This window comes from Trichomycterus rosablanca, chromosome 1 (assembly GCF_030014385.1).
Source record: "Trichomycterus rosablanca isolate fTriRos1 chromosome 1, fTriRos1.hap1, whole genome shotgun sequence".
Taxonomy (NCBI): Eukaryota; Metazoa; Chordata; class Actinopteri; order Siluriformes; family Trichomycteridae; genus Trichomycterus; species Trichomycterus rosablanca.
The window spans coordinates 72,284,504-72,310,340 of record NC_085988.1 but is presented as its reverse complement, the minus strand read 5'-3'; the positions used below and the strand labels follow the sequence as shown (position 1 = coordinate 72,310,340).

The following is a 25,837-nucleotide window of genomic DNA, read 5'->3' as shown; positions in this document are numbered from 1 at the left end:
TGTTTGTTTGTTTGTTTGTTTCAGGGTTAGGAGCTGTTGCGATAGGTACGGTTCCTTTAGTTTAACTGGTAGCCTTTTTATTTTTTAGAAACGTTTTATTGTATAAAATTCAGCCCAGTGGCCATGTAGTCAGAAGGGGTTAAATTGGGGGGTTGCTGACGGCTATCCTTATCTCCTGGGATCTAGAAACACCTAACCTATAGTTAAAAGTTATTGTGAAAGCATTAAGATGCTTTCAAGGGGGGAATGTTAGGTTTTTCAGAACAAAGACGTACATTTAATATGGGAAATTTGACGGCATTTTCCAAGCTTTACGACATGCATGCCGCATGTCCCCCACATGGTCTATTCAAAATGGCGGCTGCCATAATCTCTTGGCAGAGGGCGGAGCCTGGGCCTCTTTAGCACATTTCATTGGCTCCACCAGCAGTAAAGGAGGAGGAGCCTAGCTGAGTTTAAAAACCGGCGGGGAGAAAGGTTCGGCCTCTTTCTTACGTGGTGTGTCTAGACTGCAGGAGAAAAGGAGCGCCGGCCGGCTTAGATCTGATATATATTCACAGATTATTTTTTCACTTAATAAAGTGTTTTAAAGAGTACTTTCTGGACTTCCTTCGACTGCTTTCTTCAGGACCTTTTGAACAAAAGATTTATCCTAACATATAGCATCACAAATGTTCTTATACTGTATTTCTGAACAAATTTTCCCATTCCTATCACAGATATCCAGACATCCCAATTTGCAAAAACTCATTTCAGGGAAAACGAACCTGGACCTCGACCCCGACCCCCCAAGCCCAAAAAAAACAAAAAGCTAAAAAAAAAAAACTCTGCTAACTGAGCTACTAAGCTAACTGTTCGCGTCACAAACACATTAATGTGTACTACATAGTGCACTAGATAGTGTGAAAGCTAATAGATTTATGTTCCCTACATAGTGCACTAGATTGTATATTAAAAAAGAATTTATGTCCCTTACTTAGTGCACTAGATAGTGTACTAGATAATAGACTTATGTTTCTTACATAATGCTTTAGGTAGCGTATTAGTTAACGGATTTAGGTTCCCTACATAGTGCACTAAATTGTATATCATCAGATAACAGATTTATGTTCCCTAAATAGTGCACTAGATATAGGGTTTAAGGCCGGACAGTCCGGCTTTTCAGCTGCCAGTCCTCCATTCACGTAACGCTAGGACGGACACTTAAAAATCCTCCTTTTGGAGTGAACTGGTTTCATTTCTGATCAATATTATCTGCCATTGGCTCAGGTACATGTCAAACAAATGCTTTGTATTTCATTGGTTTAACAGCCTCATTTGACTCCTTATAGAGCTACCACTGGCCAATCGGAGAAGGTCCGCCCTCTAAATGCTAGTCTGTGATTGGGTGGTTGAATTTCGCCCGCCCGCTCTGGTCTGTATACACCTCTAATAGAGTCAGCACTCGGCTCTCATGATCAGGTCAGGAACGCGGTGAAAATGCCAAAAAGTAAACTTTTGAGGCAGCGAGGAACGGACTTAAATATAAAAAGTAGACACAACATTTAGTGAGTAAAACAGTAATTTGTTATAGAATTCTTGCTTAAATTGGTCAAAAACTCTGTTATATGGGTTCTGAATTCATTCTGTGTGTTGCAGTATCATGTCCCCTGTTCCTAATATGACGTCCGGCTTTTTGGTGTATTGTCCGGCTTTTTGGAGTGTAATGTCCTCATTTTTGTTACTATGAATCTGGCCACCCTAACTAGATATTATTGTAGATATGAATTTATGTTCCCTACGTAGTGCGCTAGATAGTGAATTAGACAATTGGTTTATGTTCCCTACACAGTGCACTAGATTGTATATCAGATCACGGATTTATGTTACCTACATAATTCACTAGATAGTGTATTAGATAACGCATTCATGTTCACTACATAGTGCACTAGAAAGTAGAACTAGATGATGATTTGTGTTCCTTACATAGTGCACTAGATAGTGTATTACATAATTAAGTATGTTCCCTACATAGTGCACTAAATTGTATATCAGATAACGGATTTATGTTCCCTACATAGTGCACTAGACAGTATATTAGACGATTGATTTATGTTCCCTACACAGTGCGCTAGATTGTATATCAGATCAGGGGGGCGCGAGTACTTGCCCGAGGGGGCGCGAGCGGCTGTCCGGGGGGGGGGGAAGGGGGGGGGGGGGACAGCCGTGCTTGGTACATGCGACCGAGTGCTGTTCCACCAAGGGGAGGGGGGCGCAATTCGTGCTCGGCACACGAAGGGGGGCGCATGCCTAAAAAGGTTGAAAACCCCTGTATCAGATAACGGATTTCATACGCGATCGGGGGAGAAAGTCTGTGTCGCCTGCGTGCGCGCGTGTGTCGCTCTTGGCCGCTCGTTCTAGATTCCGGGAGATTTTATCTGACTTGCGGGCATCAGGGAGCCGCTATGTATATGCGGGAGACTCCCGGAACTTCCGGGAGACTTGGGATGTCTGGATATCAGATTTTTTATCAAGTAAATGGTGGATAAAAATTTGCTTCTTTTCAAATAAAGATTGAACAATAATTGTTTTTCCTTTATAAGATATATGTTCATTATTTCATAACAAGAATTTATGGGGGGAAATTGTGTTTATAAATTGACTGCCAGTATAAAAGGCATTGTTTATGAAAAGCAAAAAGTTTAATTGGGAGCTTGGATACTTTACAAGGAAATTTGAGTAAAAAAATTCAAACCGTTAATCTTATTAAAAAAGGTCATTATTGCCAAAGCTTAATTACAGTTTTAGAAAAAAAAAGTATAAAAATAATTATAAAATAGTACAATATATACAAAATAGTTACAGATATGGAATATAGAATTCCTTTTTTTGTCATATATACATATACAGATTTACAGTACAATGAAATTCTTTCTTCGCATATCCCAGCTTGTTTTGAAGCTGGGGTCAGAGCACAGGGTCAGCCCTTGGAGCTGTGAGGGTTAAGGGCCTTGTTCAAGGGCCCAACAGTGGCTGCATGGCAGAGCTGGGGTTCAAACTCTCAACCTTTTTGATAGCTTAAAGCTCTACCCATTAGGCTAGCATTGTCCCTAAATGTGTATGTAACTATGTAAATATCACTGTAAAAATAAAATAATAATAATAAAAATAGTGCAAATAGTAACAGCAATAAAACTGTAACAGTAACAGTAATGTTCTATGTAGGTAGTAATGAGAATAAGCAATTCCTCATAAACTGGTCTGATCGTGTGTAGCTAAAGTGTGCCTGTTGCTATCTCTCTGTGTGTCACCAATATAAAGTTTGTAGACACTTTTATTACATGTTCTTACTTCCTATAGTCTAGGTAATGTCTAATGTATTTCACGTACTGTATGTTGTAAAGGATCCTTAAAGAGTGTTTGTTTTTACTAATTTGTGTTCTTAAGTGTTCAGTTCAGTTTCAGATTTTGGGTTTATGTAAAAAGGTAAAGACTCTTATTTTGGTGAACGCTGCTGTTTCATTCATGCTGCTGCTGTTTACGCGCAGAAAAGACGGTGGTAGACAGAAAGCTGTTGGAAGGTACTCAAACGGTAAAATAGCACCTAGTTGAATGGCGAACAAGGTGTATATATATATATATTGTGGCGCCGGCGAGTAGGAAGGAGAGCGTCGGAGCTGCGAGTGAGCTGCCCTTGGCAGTTCACTCAGTGGATTAGGACAGACACTCATTCATTCACACAGTCATTCATACAACAGACAAACATAAAGGCTGCCTATCCAGCCCTCACCGTAGCCACCCCAGCCCCAACACTGGGCTACACGGCCACGGTAAGTACGGACAGCATGGCCGCAAGGGCTTCTGGGTAAAGCCCGTGGCGGCCCCCTAGCGGTGACGCTACATTATATATATATATATACAGGTCCTTCTCAAAAAATTAGCATATTGTGATAAAGTTCATTATTTTCCATAATGTAATGATAAAAATTAAACTTTCATATATTTTAGATTCATTGCACACCAACTGAAATATTTCAGGTCTTTTATTGTTTTAATACTGATGATTTTGGCATACAGCTCATGAAAACCCAAAATTCCTATCTCAAAAAATTAGCATATCATGAAAAGGTTCTCTAAACGAGCTATTAACCTAATCATCTGAATCAACGAATTAACTCTAAACACCTGCAAAAGATTCCTGAGGCTTTTAAAAACTCCCAGCCTGGTTCATTACTCAAAACTGCAATCATGGGTAAGACTGCCGACCTGACTGCTGTCCAGAAGGCCATCATTGACACCCTCAAGCAAGAGGGTAAGACACAGAAATAAATTTCTGAACGAATAGGCTGTTCCCAGAGTGCTGTATCAAGGCACCTCAGTGGGAAGTCTGTGGGAAGGAAAAAGTGTGGCAGAAAACGCTGCACAACGAGAAGAGGTGACCGGACCCTGAGGAAGATTGTGGAGAAGGGCCGATTCCAGACCTTGGGGGACCTGCGGAAGCAGTGGACTGAGTCTGGAGTAGAAACATCCAGAGCCACCGTGCACAGGCGTGTGCAGGAAATGGGCTACAGGTGCCGCATTCCCCAGGTCAAGCCACTTTTGAACCAGAAACAGCAGCACTGGACTGTTGCTCAGTGGTCCAAAGTACTGTTTTCGGATGAAAGCAAATTTTGCATGTCATTCGGAAATCAAGGTGCCAGAGTCTGGAGGAAGACTGGGGAGAAGGAAATGCCAAAATGCCTGAAGTCCAGTGTCAAGTACCCACAGTCAGTGATGGTCTGGGGTGCCATGTCAGCTGCTGGTGTTGGTCCACTGTGTTTTATCAAGGGCAGGGTCAATGCAGCTAGCTATCAGGAGATTTTGGAGCACTTCATGCTTCCATCTGCTGAAAAGCTTTATGGAGATGAAGATTTCATTTTTCAGCACGACCTGGCACCTGCTCACAGTGCCAAAACCACTGGTGAGTGGTTTACTGACCATGGTATTACTGTGCTCAATTGGCCTGCCAACTCTCCTGACCTGAACCCCATAGAGAATCTGTGGGATATTGTGAAGAGAAAGTTGAGAGACACAAGACCCAACACTCTGGATGAGCTTAAGGCCGCTATCGAAGCATCCTGGGCCTCCATAACACCTCAGCAGTGCCACAGGCTGATTGCCTCCATGCCACGCCGCATTGAAGCAGTAATTTCTGCAAAAGGATTCCCGACCAAGTATTGAGTGCATAACTGAACATAATTATTTGAAGGTTGACTTTTTTTGTATTAAAAACACTTTTCTTTTATTGGTCGGATGAAATATGCTAATTTTTTGAGATAGGAATTTTGGGTTTTCATGAGCTGTATGCCAAAATCATCAGTATTAAAACAATAAAAGACCTGAAATATTTCAGTTGGTGTGCAATGAATCTAAAATATATGAAAGTTTAATTTTTATCATTACATTATGGAAAATAATGAACTTTATCACAATATGCTAATTTTTTGAGAAGGACCTGTATATATTGTTTATATAGTTAATTCACAGTACAAGGTGCTTCATGTCATGATCTCATTTGAAATATAAATATATATGGGCGAACATATTTTCTGCTTATCTGTTTGGTGGGTTAAGGGCATTTGAGTGGAGCTGGTTTATGGGTTTTTCATTTATGAGAAAGTGAACTGTGATTGTGAACTGAGTTGTTTTACACTAAAACATGCTGTTATATGTGTGTTGTTTCTGTACAGACAGTAATTGTGAACTATTTATTTTGTTTTGTTTAACTTAGCTCTTACGGTGAATTCTGGAATTAAAGACAATACATCTCCATGAATCATCAGTTTTCGAGTTTTGACCATTAATCAGCTGGGTTCGCTACATAAGTGTATTACATATTTAGTCCTGCCTATCTGACGTAAAACTGCACTAAAATGCACGAGGTGAGGCAGCCAGTACCTCTGCCTAACTGAAGGGGGCGTGTGTGAGTTCATTTGTAATAAACAACTTGTGAAATTGCGATGGCAAATTTAGAACACACGAAGGGTGTAGATGTAGAACATGCTCTTTCTCTCTGAGCCGTAATAAATTAAAGCAATAAGCCACGAGAGATGTGCGTTACTGCGATTTTATCACGAGGAAGGTTGTTTTGGCACAACGCGAAGCGGAGTGCCTAAAACGTCTTTCTCCGTGATAAAATCATAGCAGTAACGCACGGCCTCTCGTGGCTTATTGCTTTAATAAACGCACACCTATGACCACCTCACATCATTCCATATTAATACGCCACTGAAAAGAAAAAGTGAATGTTATATTCGTTCTCATGTTGCCTAGCAACACTGTTAAGAACTACCTGATTTCGTGGAAGAATGCTTTTTTTGTAAGTGTTTTTGTAAATAAAAACATTTATAAATTGAACATTGTTGTATTTTATTTGATGTTGACCGCTGTTTTACAAAAGCAATAAGTCACTCGAGACCGTGCGTTACTGCTATGATTTTATCACGGGGAAAGACGTTTTAGGCAAAACATCCTTCCTGTGATAAAATTGCAGTAACGCACGGTCTCTCGTGGCTTATTGCTTTATTCTTTTTTGGCCAGATATGTACCGTGTTTGTAAAGAATGCTGATGTGAGATATGAAACATATCCAGTTATTATTGTGCAAGCAGCCAACTAAATGGTGAATTTAAGCTACTCTGTTAAATTCATATCCTGTATATGTAAATCTGTCTCTGAAAGAGTCAGTGCCTCACCAGCCACGAACCTCACCACACGTCACTGGGTCCAGTCTTGGCGACTTCAAACCTGGTCAACTTCCACGTTTAAATATGTTATATTCAGCAAAGAAAAAGTAGGATAAACTTTTCAATTGCATGGTACCCTGTAGCTGGGGTTTTCAACCTGTGGGACGCACCGGTACGGGGGCGGGGGGGATCGAGTACCTGTCCAGAGGGGCATTACGAGATTTTTTTTTACTTCTAAAACTAAAGCAATTCATTTCACCCACAAGAGACATATTTGATTAGTCTCGCTGATCACGCACGTTTAATGTTATCCAGTTCAGTCTGAAAAAAGGACTGTTGACTAGCAAAACAGTAAAGATAAATCGGATAAGTTGGAGCTTTCAAAGTGGTTTCTGTGCGAGGGTTGATGGGGCGTGGGTTTGGTTTGGGGGACTCCCAAGTTCGAGGTAAGAAAACAAAAGAGGGTGCATGTCCACTTTTTCCAGCTGCAGGATTGCAAGGCCCTGTGCTTCTGTCTTTGTTAATCCAGACCCCTGGAGGGCCGTTGTCTGAGTTAGCAGGACACTTTAACTGGACACTAGCTGGCACTGGTGGACTATCACTGTTGGGCCCCTAAGGTGTAATGCCCAGATAGGGTCATGACTCAGGTGTAAACTGCTTAGTGTCTAGCCACCGAATAAAAATGAACACAATATTATTGAACTGAAGATCAATAATACTCAGAAGAGCAGTAATACTGGGGCTCCAAAGCCTCTGTAGGAGAGATTTCAAAAAATCTTAAACATTTTACAAAGGTAAGTAAACATCACATTTTGTAAAACAGTTAAATTTTTTTATTTCTTGAATAAAGTTAAATACCCACATTACACTTTTGAAAACTACTAACTTTCTTTGTAGGTTAGTTTATCAGTTTACCAATTTAATTGATAAGCTAATTTAGTCATGTTTAATTTTAGCCAGTCCTGTAACAAATGACTTAAAAATTATTAACCCTAATAACCTTACAATTGAAGAAAAGCAGTCACCTTTTACAGGAACACTACAGTATATTGGGCAGCACAGTGGGCAAGTGGGTAGCACTGTTGCTTCACAGCAATAAGGTCCTGGGTTCGATCCCCCGGATGGGGCAGTCCGGGTCCTCTCTGTGTGGAGTTTGCATGTTCTCCCCGTGTCTGAGTGGGTTTACTCCAGGTGCTCCGATTTCCTCCCACAGTCCAAAGACATGCAAGTGAGGTAAATTGGAGACACTAAATTGTCCATGACTGTGTGCGATATAACCTTGAGAACTGATGAATCTTGTGTAATGAGTAACTACCGTTCCTGTCATAAATGTAACCAAAAGTGTAAAACATGACGTTAAAATCCTAATAAACAAACAAACACTACAGTATATCCCAATTCAAAGTACCCAATTTCAGAAGTGATAATAAAAAACATTTATACCCTTTAATATTGATTGTCAATATTTAAATAATGAAGGTATGTATATGTATTATATTATAATAGATGCTTAACAAAAACACCCTAAAGTATAAAAATAATTTGATGACTGATGACTATCTGTACTTTTACTTGAGTCAGTGGCGGTTCTGGGGCAACCCTGTGACAACCAGCTTGGCCCCCCCTAAGGCCCCCCTAGGAATACAGTATATGTAACTCAAATTGAATATGAAAAAGAAAAGGACTGAATAAGTGACATTTAAGCAGAGCAAATGCCTTAAATGGTGATTCTTTGTTGATCTGTTTACATAAAGATAATGTAGACTGAAAACTGCATAAATAAAATGTTGCATTCTATTGAATATCGACTGTTTCCTTTTAATGCCCACAATGCACATTTGGGCAGAAAGTAATTGGCCCCTCTAACATAGCCTCTGACCCCTGCCTGCCCCCCCACCTCACATGGTCTAGAACCACCACTGACTTGAGTAAGAATTTTTTTTACTTTTATGGTGCCCTAACTAACTCATGCCCCTATGGCTGAATAGTGGTAAATCCCTAAGGTCATGTCCCATAATTAAATAAAAAAGGAAAGAGGGTTTTTTTTGGTTGTGTACTGTCTTCTGTAATTCTCTTTATCTTTCGCTAGATGTCGCACTGTATGTAAAAATAAGTGTGAGCTGATAATTGGTTAGATTAAAAATGCTTGCATATGTTCTGCATCCAGAATCTCCACCCTCATCCCCTTCCCCCCAATAACCAGTGGATGGAGACACTCATTACTATCTAAAGTTCACTCGTACAACAGATTATATAAGAGAGAATGTACATGTATTGATGAGAATGGGGCTGTTTAAAGGATAAAGATACAGCACTGAATATGAAGAGAAGGAAATAAAGCTGTATGCATTTGCGTGTGTGTTTGGTGGGACACAGTTTCCTGTCAGTGACAGGATATCCCTCCAGGAAACTGAAAGATGGTTCCACTCCCCTGTGGAGCAACCATTTCTCAGCCTGACAAAAATCAAGCTAATTCTTTCCTTGTATATTTATATAATAATAGTTATATGCAAAAAAGAGTGCATCCTAAAATGTATACTTTATTCACATTATATATACGTGTAAATAATATATGCCGTGTGAAAATAAGTAAAACAACCTATTTTACACATTTAGTTACAATGAAAAATATTTAATCCCCCAAGGAAAATTAAAAAATGATTTACAAATTTTCTGCAGAGCTAGATCTTGCTTAAATTACATCTTTCTCAGTTGAATGATGCAGCAAATGAACCAAGAAGATAACAAATTTTGTATTTTAGTAAAGCAGGATGTTTTGTTAATACCGCCATCTCACAATTATTCAACCCCTACTTAATATTGCTGATTTAAAAACCTACTGCTAGACTGTATGACGTAAAGTTGGGATAAAACATAATTAAACCACTGGGAACTCAGTAACGACCCTTAATTTGCTTCAGCTGTGATGTGTTATATAAACACCACCACCCAGAGATGTGTTCAGTGTGTGTTGCAACCGTGGTAAAACTAAGGAGCTGTCTCAAAAGCTGAAAGCGGGGATCATTTAATTGCACTAAAAGGGCAGTGGGTATAAGAAGGTTTCCATGACCATGAACATTCCCAGAGACACCATTGGGAGTACTGTCCGGAAGTTCCAAACTTATGGCGTAGCAGCAAATCTATGAAAGCCCCAAATTTCATCCAGAGGCCTTACAATTCTTTTAGAGAAGGGTGGATTGGAATATCCCAGAAGGACAGGCCTGCAGAGATCTGATAGACAATTCTGTGAATTGACACCTCCAAACCAGAACTGTTTGGCTGTATGGATCAATAGTTTGTCTGGCTTTGGACCTGAAGAATACTATTCCCACCGTCAAGAATGGAGGTTTGGTCAGTGATGATGTGGGAATTTTTTTTTTTCTGCTGCAGGAACTGGCAATCTTGACCGTGTGACTGGCATCATGGATTCACAGTGGTACCAAGGTACTTTGACGAGGAATGTTATGCCTTCTGTGGTAAAATTAAACCTTGGTAATTTCTGGACTTTCCAGCAAGACTATGATCCCAAGTACACTTCCAAGCTGACCAAAGCTTGGTTATCTGTCCTGGAATCCTGAAGTGTCCTTCTTAGCTTCCAGATCTTAATCCAAAAGAAAATCTTTGGTAAGATTGAAAGAAATCAGTTGCAGCATTAAAACTATCAAACCTTACTGAGCTGGAAGCTTTTGTGAGAGAAGAATGGCAAGTCTACAAGGTTTGTGTTTTGTAAGCCTGGGGCTGGGGCTGGGGGTTGAATAGTGCACATGAACATTTATCCATAGAACTACTTTTTTTTTTTTTTTTCAATTAAACTTAAAATTCACTTTAAAAATTGTGTGGGTTAATGATACTGAGACTTTTTGTATAGTTTCATTACTTCTACAATTATTACTCTAATACATCACTCACAGTTGCAACTGTAACATGGTTCTGCAAATGTTTGTGCACAATATATGCAGTATAATGGGGCATCACGGTGGCTCAGTGGGTAGCACTGTTGCCTCACAGCAAGAAGGTCCTGGGTTCGATCCCCAGGTGGGGCGGTCTGGGTCCTTTCTGTGTGAAGTTTGCATGTTCTCCCCGTGTCTGCTTGGGTTTCCTCTGGAAGCTCTGGTTTCCTCCCACAGTCCAAAGACATGCAAGTGAGGTAAATTAGAGATACAAAATTGTCCATGATGGTGCTTGATATTGAACTTATGAACAGATTAATCTTGTGTAACTAGTAACTATAGTTTCTGTCATGAATGTAACCATGACAGAAATAACTGAAAATAACTCAACACACAGCCATTAATGTCTAAATAGCTGGCAACATAAGTGAGTACACCCCACAGTGAACATGTCCTAATTGTGCCCAAATGTGTCGTTGTCCCTCCCTGGTGTCATGTGTCAAGGTCCCAGGTGTAAATGGGGAGCAGGGCTGTTAAATTTGGTGTTTTGGGTACAATTCTCTCATACTGGCCACTGGATATTCAACATGGCACCTCATGGCAAAGAACTCTCTGAGGATGTGAGAAATAGAATTGTTGCTCTCCACAAAGATGGCCTGGGCTATAAGAAGATTGCTAACACCCTGAAACTGAGCTACAGCATGGTGGCCAAGGTCATACAGCGGTTTTCCAGGACAGGTTCCACTCGGAACAGGCTTCGCCAGGGTCGACCAAAGAAGTTGAGTGCACGTGTTCGGCGTCATATCCAGAGGTTGGCTTTAAAAAATAGACACATGAGTGCTGCCAGCATTGCTGCAGAGGTTGAAGACGTGGGAGGTCAGCCTGTCAGTGCTCAGACCATACGCCGCACACTGCATCAACTCGGTCTGCATGGTCGTCATCCCAGAAGGAAGCTGACGCACAAGAAAGCCCGCAAACAGTTTGCTGAAGACAAGCAGTCCAAGAACATGGATTACTGGAATGCCCTGTGGTCTGACGAGACCAAGATAAACTTGTTTGGCTCAGATGGTGTCCAGCATGTGTGGCGGCGCCCTGGTGAGAAGTACCAAGACAACTGTATCTTGCCTACAGTCAAGCATGGTGGTGGTAGCATCATGGTCTTGGGCTGCATGAGTGTTGCTGGCACTGGGGAGCTGCAGTTCATTGAGGGAAACATGAATTCCAACATGTACTGTGACATTCTGAAACAGAGCATGATCCCCTCCCTTCGAAAACTCATGGCAGTTTTCCAACAGGATAACGACCCCAAACACAACCTCCAAGATGACAACTGCCTTGCTGAGGAAGCTGAAGGTAAAGGTGATGGACTAAACCCAATTGAGCACCTGTGGCGCATCTTCAACTGGAAGGTGGAGGAGTTCAAGGTGTCTAACATCCACCAGCTCCGTGATGTCATCATGGAGGAGTGGAAGAGGATTCCAGTAGCAACCTGTGCAGCTCTGGTGAATTCCATGCCCAGGAGGGTTAAGGCAGTGCTGGATAATAATGGTGGTCTTTGGGCACAATTTGGACATGTTCACTGTGGGGTGTACTCACTTATGTTGCCAGCCATTTAGACATTAATGGCTGTGTGTTGAGTTATTTTCAGAAGACAGTAAATCTACACTGCTATACAAGTTGTACACTGACTACTCTAAGTTATATCCAAGTTTTATTTCTATAGTGTTGTCCCATGAAAAGATATAATAAAATATTTGCAGAAATGTGAGGGGTGTACTCACTTTTGTGATACACTGTATACAAAGCAACATCTAGATGAGCCATCTCCTAATCATGAATCTATCATGCTTGGGATCATGTGGCATCTTTGAGGGTTCTTTAAAAAGTTTCCTTACTTTTAAAACTCTATTTATTTAGAATTTCAAAAACAAATTACATTACCTTCCGATGCATTTTTTTTGGTTGAGCACGTAGCCACTGATTCATCACTGCTTTCACATCATCAGCACGTGAAAATCTTTTTCTACTTAAAGCTTCTTTGAGTGGCCCAAAAAGGTGGAAATCAGATGACGCTACATCTGGACTATAAGTTCTCTCTCAGTCTCTCAGACACGACCAAATTACCACTCCTCCTGCTCTCAACGTTTTCAACGAAAATATAAAAATGCAGAAACTTTTTGAAGATCCCTTGTATTACATGGCACAGGTAGTTGGAACAATGAATTTTATCAGCAAATGTTGAAAGCAAACATGACACAGTAAGTTAAGAAACTAAAGCCAAAAAACAGTAGTTTGTACAACAGGACAAAATGTAAATGATTAAACATACCCCCAAATCCACCACTAAATACTATAGCAACAGCAAGCTAAAGCTTTTGGATGGGCCAGTAAACATTAAAATATGTAAGCAAATTTTGTGTTTTGCACGCAAGACAGTGCTTAAATATCCTAAAACTAACCATGTTCTGCAAGAAAGAGTAGATCAAACCTCCTAGAATATGGGTGGCACAGTGGTATTTTATGCTAGCCTACCAGTATTGGCTGGCATCATGTCTACACAGACATGACTGCCCATGTTTGAGGATGTGATAGCCATAGCCTTGTTCAGGGTATTCCTGCCTTGAGTCCAGTGTTTCCTGGTGGAACTAGATTTGCCATGACAAATCTGTTAAAAATGAAATTAAATGTTGTGCCATCAAGTCCTGGCGACCATATGTATAGTGTTTCTCCAGAACATTCTGTCTTTTGTTTAGGTCTTCAAGCTTCTTAATGGCTCATGCATTCTTCCTCTAATTATATCCATCCATCTTGTTGCTTGCCGTCCTCATTTACCTTCAATTCTTCCAAGCATTATCAAATCTTTTCTAATGAATTGGTTCTCATTATGTGCCCAAAATAAAAGAGCTTCAGTTTGGTTATCTGGGCTTTGAGTGAAAGGTTTGGTATGATTTTGTCAAGAATTTATTAGTTTTCTTCACCCCATATTTTTATCAGGCTTTCAGGTCTTCTGATTCACTGCTATGAGTGTTGTGTCATCCTCATATCAAAGGTTGTTATGTTTCTTCCACCATTCTTGAATCTGCAATAATCTTCCTTCAGTCCTCTCTTATTATATGTTTAGTGTACAAGCTGAACAGGAATGGTAACTTTGCCAATAAGGTCTGTTTGTCCATTCTGTCATGGCTGTGGCTTGTTGAACAGTATAGAGATTCCATTTTAGAACGATGAGATACTCTAGTATTCCCATCTTCTTTTTGTGGACGTTCCATAATTTTGTGTGGTCAACACTGTTTAAAGCTTTAAAGCACATGTTGACTTCCTTCTTGAACTTCTTGACTTTTTCTATAATCTATAAACCATGGCTTCTTCTATTAAGCATGTATCTGCAATTATAGTTTGTGTTCCTGTGGCTTTTCTAAATCCTGCTTGCAGATCTGGCAGCTCTCTTTGAGTTTAAGGCATAATTTTACTGCTGTGTGATATGAGGGAGATTGTACAATAGTTTGCACACTCCTTCTTGTCTCCTCTTTTTGGTATTGGGATATAAACTGACCTCCTCCAGTCTGCTGGCCATTAAGTAATTTAAAAGCATTCAGTCAACGATCCGATTGGGATTTTGTTTTTGCAGCTTTGAGTTCTCTTTTCTCGCTTGTCAGCCTCAGTAATTGGGCACCCAGAAGGCTTTGACCTAGCCATGTCATACACATAAGCTGTATGAGGAATCCTCAGTTCTTCCTCAGTAAGAAGTTGAGTGCCTTCTGAAACTACTGACAGTCATTATGTTGTTTCTTTCCTTTTGATTTTCTTGGTTGAGTAGAGAAGTGGTAGCATCATCTTCCACGCAGTTGAATTGATGTTATTGCCATCTTTTGTGATCATCTGCTGCCCAATATAGGTGGTACTGAACATCTGGCACCTCTGCTAGGGTCTTTCTGCTATGAACAACCATGACAGGTTATAAAACTACAGGCAGCAGAGCTTCGCTTTCCTACTGCACGCAATCCTTCTCACTGCAACGCATAACCAAAATGCGAATTATATTGTGACAATTGGAGAGTTGACTTATATATATATTTTCCATATTCATGCCTGGAAGAATATGATTTTAGACACCCCTAATGGACCATACCATGTCTCATCTCATCTGCCTGCCTTCACACGCATTATAAGTCTCATCTTCATTATTATTATTATTTTTGTTATTAAGATTGCAGCTGCACAAAGCCAGAGAAGGCACTGTATGTTAATGAAGGTACCTATCTAGTTTGTTTAGTACACTTTATACAGTTTTTTGAATAAGAAAGCATTTTAACATCAGCTAGTTTCTAAGTTTTGCCTAAAGTTAGTTAAGAAGTCAGTTTAGCCAACTAATGACCCCCCAGAACTGTTGTTTTTACATCTTTTTGGGGGGTTCAAGTATTAATTAGGAGGTTCAACCCCCCATTCCTTCCTGTAATTTGAACCATGAAAACCATGAAAAGAAATTAGGCATAGGTGGATTAAATTAAAATGAGTTACAATTAATTACAATAAAATAAACAAACTGAAATTATTGAAAATTAATTGTACTGAGTTGACCTTACATGAAATTGATTCAACAATAATGAATTCAATTTAAACTGTACTAAGTGACCTAAAACGGAGGTGAGCTGGACTGAACTGAACTAAATTAAACTAAAATGTACTGAATTGAACTGGCCTGTGCTCCTGTAAATTGTCCCTGAATGGATGTGTGTGATGCCCTGAGTTGAATTGGCACAGGGTTCAGTTGAATTTTCAGAGTGCATTCCCACCTGCCAGTCATTTTTTGTGTAGGACTCTATTAAAATAACGTTTTGAACATATGAATATTATTAAATGAAACTGAACAGGCCTACCCTAAACTGCCCCTAGGTGTAAGTCACTGAGAGAATGGGTGAGTGTGTAGTGGATAATGGTACATCATAGTTTAAGGTACTGGTCTAATATTCAGAAGAATGCTGGTTCCAAGCCCTGACTTTGCAAGGTTCCCAGTGTGCACAATTAAAAGCCACTTAATTCGGGCGGCACAGTGATTCAGTGGGTAGCACTGTCGCCTCACAACAAGAAGGTCCTGTGTTCGATCCCCAGATGGGCGCGGTCCGGGTCCTTTCTGTGTGTTCTCCCCGTGTCTGTATGGGTTTCCTCCAGGAGCTCCGGTCTCCTTCCACAGTCCAAAGACAAGTGAGGTGAATTGGAGATTCAACATTGTCCATGACATTAAACTTGTAAACTTATGAATCTTGTGTTACGAGTAACTACCGTTTCTGTCATGAATGTAACCAAAGTGTGTAAAGCATGACGTAAATAAATAAGTCACTTCATGCTGTAAATATAAATGTGTGTGGTAGGGGTGGGTTTATAAAATCGATTTTTCGATTCGAATCGATCTTTATTTGAACAATCCGATATCGATTCATATAAACGCGAGATCGATCTTTTAAATACGCCCCTTTTTACGGTGCACACGGAAATCTGTTACCCCCTTTAATTTCGTGTGACCAGCCAGTGTTTTTTCATGTAACGAGATCTGACCTGCACATCAGTTCAGCATGGCAGAAGCTCAAGTTATGACCACTACACAACTTTCTGCACTGATTTTCGCTCGGCGACGGGTCGGTGCTGGATTCGGGAGGAACTCGGTGTTCGCTCTGCGATCAAAACTCGGCTCTCAATCAATGTGAGAAACAGCGAGGGGAAACACAGGGGCGAGGTTGTAAACAGGTGGTGGAGCGCAATATAGTTTCTATCAGAATACATCAGCACACGCGAGTTTTACAGTATTTCTGACCTGATCGTTCTCTACAAAACAAAATATTTATTAACCTCCAACTCACTATAGAACAAGCCATGCTGCTCGTGTTGCCAAATCCACTCAGATTCATTTATTTCATCAGCGCACAAACTTTGATCGCTCGCTACTTGTTGATGTGCATGTTTGGACGTGGTATCATTAAACCTTTCATCACTTCTCATGTTTGTTTTCGTGACAAAACGTAGTTTTGGAGAGCAGAGAAGCTCGCCTGTGATTCCCCCTGGTGATAGATGGTGTAGTGTGAAACCCCCCATCGCCGATCAGTCGTGTAGTGTGAATATTACAGTGACCAGGTGTTAATCAGAGTGTCGTGTAGTGTAAACTTGGTAAGCTGTTCAACAGCCAGGTGTATGTTTACATTACATTTACAATGTTGTAGCATGTCAGATATATAAAATAATAATAAAAAATGAATGTTACTGTTTTCTGTTTTGGATTAATTATTTATGTAAACAAAATACACAAATATTTTTAATAATGAGTGTTCTTTGTACAATTATCACCTTCGTTCTCTGAACATCTGTACATATTTAAACAAAACCTGTTAATGTAACTCAAATATGCCTAAATGTGTTGAATCGAAATTGAATCGAAATTGAATCGAAATTGAATCGAAATTTAATCGAAATTGAATCGAAAATCGAATCGAAAATCGAATCGAAAATCGAATCGAAAATCGAAGATCGAATCGAATCGGGACCTTGTGAATCGGAATCGAATCGATCCAGGAAATTAGTGGCGATACCCAGCCCTAGTGTGTGGTGTGCTGCGAAGAACTGGCAACCGGTCCAGGCAGTATTCCCACCTTCCCAGTTCCCCTGATCAGTGTCAATAAAAACATAATGAAGTGATTAATGATTCTTCTTCTTCTTCCTCGGCCTTTGTCCCGTTCGGTTGCGGGGTCGGCTCTTCGGCAGATCATGATCCGCATTGATTTGGCACAGTTTTTACGCCGGAGGCCCTTCCTGACACAACCCTCCCTATTTATCCGGGCTTGGGACCGGCACTACAATGCACTGGTTTGTGCATTTTAGTGGCTAGGTGCATATAGGACAATTCAGTGTCTCCAATTAGCCTGGCTGCAGGTTTTTGGACTGTGGGAGGAAACCGGAGCACCAGGAGGAAACCCACACAGACACGGGGAGAACATTCAAACTCCACACAGAAAGGACCCGGACCGCCCCGCCTAGGGATCGAGCCCAGGACCTTCTTGCTGTGAGGCGACTGTGCTACCCACTTAGCCACCGTGCCGCCCAATGAAGTGATTAATGATTAATGAAGATAAATAGATCAAACAGAAGTGAATCAAATAAAATAAAGAATGAGAAGATATCAAAATATTTGGGCATGTCACACCAGTAGTAACACACACACACACGTGGAGGAAGGAACACGGCACCTCCCAGTGGGTCCTGCCAGGAAGGTGGTGACGTCAGCCGGAGCAGCAGCTTCGGGCACAGATTCGGGTTACAATATCTGTGTGTGTGTGTGTGTGTGTGTGTGTGTGTGTGTGTATGTGTGTGTGTTTGGACTCACTGGGTCGGGCGTGAGGAGAGAAAGAAGGAAAAGCGTGTTTACACAGACGGCCGCGCGCCTGGGGAACCGAGCGGGAGAGGAAGTGAGCCGGCTCTCTGTCTGCTGCACTCACTTCCTGCTCTGCTCGCTCACACACACACACACACACACACACACACACACACAGAGAGAGAGAGAGAGAGAGAGAGAGAAAACAGTCGGGATCCCATTACAGTCGGGCTGTGCTGCCGAGACGGCCGACAGTATGGAAAAACAGGGCTTTTTTACGGAATTCTATTTAATACACTAAAAAGGAAGAAGAAGACAGGCGGGTATGTGCTAATTTTCTTTAATATATTTCATATTATGGCGGAAATGAAATAAAAACTGTATTTATATACATATATTTTAACAACACACTCACTTAGTGTATGCATACGAGCAATAGTTAAGCTGGTTATCACCACTACTCTGTATATACTGAGTAAATGTATAACAAGTGCTTTACAACATACTGCTTTTACTGTAGTTGTGCTAGGTTAGCAATATAAGTTTGTCCTAATAGCTTGTTTATGGTCGATATAAAAACTCTCAAGCTTGTTAAATGTTTTATAAAAAGTGTACAAACTGGGTTACACACGCAGTTTTGTATTTTAGTATTTCATATATTCTGTAGCTGCAGGTTTAACACATTTAATAACTATTTTGTAGTACCTTAAAGACTTAATACTGACAGTACGTGCTCTTAACAGTCGAGTTTTAAAAACTCATCCAACTACAGTATCCACATCATCTCAGTCAGAGTCGCGGCGGGTCCGGATACAACCAGGAACACACTTCAGACTGCGTGTCAGTGACAATTCAGAGCAGCCAGTCCAACTTCTGCATGTGTTTGTGAGTTAAAAGGAAACTAGAGTGAGAGGAGGAAATTCACTCAGACAGTTAGAGAACATGCAAAACTCTTCACCCGAGGCAGGGATAAAACCCAGGTCACCAGGTTCCATGGCCTTGTTTTTCTTGTATTCCTAAATTAGTTTCCTCTTCATTAACTAGTTAGTTTCCTCCTCTCATACCCAAGTAAGCTTCCTTCTTATTGCCAAACAAGCTTTATTCTCATTCCTGGGGTATTTTTTTATTTTCAAGTTACTTAGAGTTACTTTTTATTCCTAAGGCACTTTACTACTCATTCCAGAGCTGCTTTTCATTCCCATGTTACTGTTGTACACGTTCCTGAGTTACTTGTCTACTCATTCCAAAGCTACTTTCCTTTTTACTTCCAAGTTACTCTTTGTTTTTAAACCATTAAATGCTGTTTATGGAAACCCGCTTGGAAAAAGGTGCCTCTGGCTCTTTAACAGCCCCAGTAGAGTTTCTGGTTTGTCTGGAAACAGAAACAGCAGTAACAGCAGCAGCAGAGTAATTGCCATGCGCTTCCGGATAGAAACTGGCAGCAGCACGGTGTCTTGAAAATGAGTCACCGGGTTCAACAAAGAAACTTTAGTGCACACATCTCTCCCTGGTTCATCTGCTGTCTGGGTCACTCTTCATAGCAGCTCAGTCTATGGTCAGTTTAACTTGACTCATACGAAGTGTAAGGCCGGGCCAGATCTTGATTAGATGGTTTCAGGTTCTACTAAGGATGCCCAGTTGCAGCCTGGAGTTCAGCACACTGTACAGATTTTCCTACTTACACTAATTGCAGGAAATATGACAAAATAAAACGACACTTAAAACACAATTTATTTTTACAATACACATTAAAGCTGGGTCAAATGTAAAAATACAGTCACCATAAGCTATAAAAACACATTCAATGCACTGTACTGGAGAAGTGGAACACCAGTCCTCTCTGTTTGAGTTTTAATGGTGATGGTAGAGATCACAGTATTAACATGTCAGTCCAAAATCTACAGGAAGGGTTAAATTGGGTTGATTGATCAGTTGATTAGTCTGAATAAATTTGCATTGATTTGCTGTGACTCTACCCTTAAGAAGTCAACATACACCCCCCCTCCACAATTATTGGCACCCCTGGTAAAGATAAGTAAAAGTAGGTTATTAGAAGTTCACCTTTTGATGAATTTGCTTAATCTCATGTATTAACAATAGATTTTTCATTTAAAAAATCCAGTCAATTGCGACTGTGAAAGACTTGCCTGGATTAGGACCAATTTTTTTTTGCTCCCACAGAAATTGTAGAGAACAGTAAGAAATGCAAAAAAATCCCTAAGGCTCACTGTTAGAGAGTTACAGACAGAAATGGCATTTTGGGAACACCAAGTCTTCAAAAGTAGCATCAGCTGCCACCTCCATGCCAACAGATTATTTGCAGAAAAACGGCTTTCCCGTCATTTAACAACACACTTAAGCAACTGGAGTTTGCTATACACTGCTGGGACTTTGACTGGAACCATTTTCTATGGTCAGTTAAAATGACAATTGATCTTTTTGACAAATAATACACCAGGTGGGTTGTGCAAAAATGAAGGATGACTAAACTGAAAGCATCCTGATGTCCAGTGTTAAGCATGTTGGAGGGTATATGATGTTGGGTGGCTGTTTTTTCTCCAAAGACCCTGGGAACCTCATTATGATACATGGCATCATAGACACCATGAAATACCAGTACACTTTAAATTAAAATCTGTCTACCTTTGCCAAGAAACTAAAAATGGGTTGTAAGTGGATCTCCCAGCAGGACAATGATCGATAGAAATGATAGAAAACCCTTAAGGTGAGCTCAAAAGGAGAGTGCACTAGGATCCTAGATGATATGGAGAGATTCTAAATGGTGGCAAAGTGAGGTTGTACAATGTAATAAATGCTGAAGTGCCAATTATTATAGCCGCATGGTTTTGTTACAAATAATTATTTCTTGATCAGGGATTTTTATAAATAAATTGACTTAAATTTAAGATTGGAGTTTCCTCATTTATTCAGTGTGAGATTAATCTAATTGACCAAAAGATGAATTTCAAATAATCCTTTTTACTCTTCTTTACCAAGGGTGCCAGACTGAAAGTATTATTATTGCTCCACTATGTTATTATATTTTTCTTTTTAACTGTCACTCAGCTGCAGGTTATTTGTGTGAAAAATTTTCAGTGTAGTGGTTAGATGTAGTCAGGGTTGGCTGTTTTTGACTTATAATGCTTTATAATGCAAACGTTTTAAAAAGAAAACCTATTTACCCATAATAAAAAAGCAGGAGCAAATTGACCAGATGCATTACTGTACCTTTATTAAACTGGGTAAAGACACAATTGTGCCTGGCAGTTGTAGGAGGAAATATACACAGTAGCGTCTATAATCATAATCATAATAATAATAATAGCAGCAAACAATAATAATAATACCAAGCACAATATTTTAAAAAATAATGCACAACAAGACTATTTGAATGAGTAACACTTTTTTTTAGAATATACATATTATATTAGTGTGTGTAGTCTATTACCCTAGCCCACCACAACTGAGATCCTCAGGTTTGAACCTCAGTGGTGCTACTGGCTGGCCTAAAAACTTGATTGGCTATGTCTATGGGGGATGGCCGAAGCCCTGCAATGTATTGGGTCCTAGTTCAGGGTGTTCCTGCCTTGCGCCTAGTGTTTCCCTATGGAACTGGACAATCTGTTGATTTCGCTGCTTACACTAGGGGTAAAGATCATATTTTAATACTTAATGCACAGGGCATTTTGACAGTATTATTATTTTTTATTTTCTATTTATTATTTTAGGGTGACACGGTGGCTCAGTGGGTAGCACTGTCGCCTCACAGCAAGACGGTCCTGGGTTCGATCCCCAGCTGGGACTGTCTGGGTCCTTTCTGTGTGGAGTTTGCATGTTCTCCCCATGTCTGCGTGGGTTTCCTCCGGGAGCTCTGGTTTCCTCCCACAGTTCAAAAACATGCAGTCAGGTTAATTGGAGACACTGAATTGCCCTATAGGTGAATGGGTGTGTGTATGTGTGTCTGCCCTGCGATGGACTGGCGCCCCGTCCAGGGTGTTACTGTGTGCCTTGCACCCATTGAAAAGCTGGCATAGGCTCCCCTCTGCGACCCTGATTGGAGAAGCGGTTAAGAAAGTGAGTGAGAGTATTTATTATTTTTTTATATTATTAATTTGTCCAACAAGGTTTCAGCAGTACTGAAGGTATATGAAAAATAACTAGGTTTAACAAACTATTTGTATTTAATGACTAGTTTTCCCATTCAGTGCAAGGCAGGAACACATGCTGTACAGGGCGCCAATCCATTACATGTCATCACACATTCACTTACTTACACTAAAGGGTAATTAACATTAGCTATTCACCCTCTGCTTGTTTTTAAGAGGAGAGAGGAAACCCACACAGATTTAGAGAGATTATAGCAAACTAACAGACAGTGATAGACGTGGACCCTAAGTTTCATGTTGCTGTGTGATTCTCCAGCAGTGCCACCACGTTTTGATAATCAGACACTCACATTCATGAAATGGAATTTTAGACCAGTCAGGGATTTCTTTAAAAGAAAAGATGCATTGTCATCACAACTACTTGACACAACTCATTGTTTTCTCAGTAATTGCAAGCCTTACAGACAGTGAGGCAGCAAAGCATATGCTTCTTCAATCATGCTTTACAATTTAAATGTATTTGTAAGGGTTGCTGTGCGGGTCTTTTTCATACAAATTGAACATTTCTTTGGAAAAAATAAAAAGGGAAAATTTTTTGTAACCCAGACCATTTTCCTTGAAGTATTGTATGCAAATCTTATGTTGTATAGGCATCTATACAGACATGATTGGCTATGTCTGATGGGGAAGGGGAATGACTGAAGCCTTGTGATGGATTGGAGCCTTGTTCAGGGTATTCCTGTCTTGTGCCCAGTGTGAACCAGAAAAGTAATAATAAATTATATTAAAAAAAACATTATATCAAAATGATCCATACACACATATAATTTTGAAGTTTAAAGTAGTCCTATTCATCTTACTGCACCAGAGTATTTTAAGATAACCTGGCATAACATCTGAGTATGTTTCTTTATGGCACAGTTTGAGAATCACTAAATTAGATTAACATCAGGCCAGATTAGCAATTAACACAATTCGTTTCATGCGTTGTGGTGGTCAAATTATATATTCAAATCACCCAGTACTACAGGAATACCTGTGATTAGAAGTCCAGCAGAGGTTTCTCTGAACACACACAACTCTATTCCATTCTCTCCCATGTTTCTCAGAGCAGGGGAAATCACCAAACCACTGAACTCAAATGCTCGAGGACCACAGTTGGGTATCTCTGAAATCTCAGAGAGTAGTTAGTTGTGAAGAAGTCTTTTGAATAGCTCTCTTGGAGTAGCCGGCTGAATTTTTCCACTGCAAGCAGGAAGAGGCGTGCATTTAGTCATGGCTCAGTCATGTCTGCACACACCAACTAATCTTATTATGGGTTTCCGCTCATCGAGGGCCAGGCATACACTTTGGCTCTTGTAAAATGTTGTGTGTGCAGAACTATAAAACCACCCAAGGTTCCACCTACAGTTCCAATGTTCGCATCTAGCCTTTTATGTAAGCAGAGATAATGCTGATGTGTGGGATCTTGCATTGTCAGTATCCAGGAGTGCACTTCCCAGTGTGTTCACTGGTTCCAGGTGTAACTCAGCACTGAGTATTGCGAACGATGCATGATGCAGTGTGTCATCATTTTCCTTTGCTCGCCAGTAATTTCTTAACCAGAATTCCTCATTGCTCACTGCTTGAACTCTTCACAGGTAAAGATATGTTATGGCTTGTAGCAATTGATTTTAATATTAGCTTAATCTAGACAATATAAGATATATTCACTTAAACTACAGTGCATTAAAGTAACAGTTTGTTTAAAAGAAAAATGCACATCATTCATCACCCAAAGTTTTTGAGATACAGGCTAATGTTCAATAAATGTATCAATAAGTCTATGTTACCAATAGTATATTTTTTTCTACCACCATATCCTGGTCACGTTCCCAGGGGGTCTGGTTTGCCCGGAGTCACAGGGCACAATGCAGTAACACACCCCATACAGGATGCCCATCCATCAAGAGGCCTCAGCCATCCTCCTCACAGCCATAGCTCAATCGTCTAAAATTTGTATGTAGACGCCTCTGGATCTCAGCAGTGGTGGACTAGAGTAATTTACTGCTGCACCACCAAGCGGCCATAATTTTTTATTTTTTTATTTGCTGGATTTCAAAACAAGTTAGGGTACGTGGGTATTAAATAATTATTATAATAACAGAAATAATAACAGAAACACCAGTTGTAAAAATACAAGTTATAAAAACTCATTTTATATATACAGTGTATCACAAAAGTGAGTACACCCCTCACATTTCTGCAAATATTTCATTATATCTTTTCATGGGACAACACTATAGACATGAAACTTGGATATAACTTAGAGTAGTCAGTGTACAGCTTGTATAGCAGTGTAGATTTACTGTCTTCTGAAAATAACTCAACACACAGCCATTAATGTCTAAATAGCTGGCAACATAAATGAGTACACCCCACAGTGAACATGTCCAAATTGTGCCCAAAGTGTCAATATTTTGTGTGACCACCATTATTATCCAGCACTGCCTTAACCCTCCTGGGCATGGAGTTCACCAGAGCTGCACAGGTTGCTACTGGAATCCTCTTCCACTCCTCCATGATGACATCACGGAGCTGGTGGATGTTAGACACCTTGAACTCCTCCACCTTCCACTTGAGGATGCGACACAGGTGCTCAATTGGGTTTAGTCCATCACCTTTACCTTCAGCTTCCTCAGCAAGGCAGTTGTCATCTTGGAGGTTGTGTTTGGGGTCGTTATCCTGTTGGAAAACTGCCATGAGTCCCAGTTTTCGAAGGGAGGGGATCATGCTCTGTTTCAGAATGTCACAGTACATGTTGGAATTCATGTTTCCCTCAATGAACTGCAGCTCCCCAGTGCCAGCAACACTCATGCAGCCCAAGACCATGATGCTACCACCACCATGCTTGACTGTAGGCAAGGTACAGTTGTCTTGGTACTTCTCACCAGGGCGCCGCCACACATGCTGGACACCATCTGAGCCAAACAAGTTTATCTTGGTCTCGTCAGACCACAGGGCATTCCCGTAATCCATGTTCTTGGACTGCTTGTCTTCAGCAAACTGTTTGCGGGCTTTCTTGTGTGTCAGCTTCCTTCTGGGATGACGACCATGCAGACCGAGTTGATGCAGTGTGCGGCATATGGTCTGAGCACTGACAAGCTGACCTCCCAAGTCTTCAACCTCTGCAGCAATGCTGGCAGCACTCATGTGTCTATTTTTTAAAGCCAACCTCTGGATATGACGCCGAACACGTGGACTCAACTTCTTTGGTCGACCCTGGCGAAGCCTGTTCCGAGTGGAACCTGTCCTGGAAAACCGCTGTATGACCTTGGCCACCATGCTGTAGCTCAGTTTCAGGGTGTTAGCAATCTTCTTATAGCCCAGGCCATCTTTGTGGACAGCAACAATTCTATTTCTCACATCCTCAGATAATTATTTGCCATGAGGTGCCATGTTGAATATCCAGTGGCCAGTATGAGAGAATTGTACCCAAAACACCAAATTTAACAGCCCTGCTCCTCATTTACACCTGGGACCTTGACACATGACACCAGGGAGGGACAACGACACATTTGGGCACAATTTGGACATGTTCACTGTGGGGTGTACTCACTTATGTTGCCAGCTATTTAGACATTAATGGCTGTGTGTTGAGTTATTTTCAGAAGACAGTAAATCTACACTGCTATACAAGCTGTACACTGACTACTCTAAGTTATATCCAAGTTTCATGTCTATAGTGTTGTCCCATGAAAAGATATAATAAAATATTTGCAGAAATGTGAGGGGTGTACTC

General features: G+C 40.6%; 1 protein-coding gene across 4 annotated transcripts in view; it reads left to right on the top strand.

Annotated features, from left to right (window-relative positions):
- Nucleotides 1-18,037: 18,037 nt before the first annotated feature.
- Nucleotides 18,038-25,837, top strand: part of elk3 (ETS transcription factor ELK3) — a 34,497-nt gene continuing 26,697 nt past the window's right edge. For all 4 annotated transcript variants that reach the window (XM_062996097.1, XM_062996105.1, XM_062996088.1 and 1 more), the window contains exon 1: nt 18,038-18,273. The gene's annotated coding sequence lies outside the window, so the exon portion shown is untranslated. The remainder of the gene's footprint in view (nt 18,274-25,837) is intronic.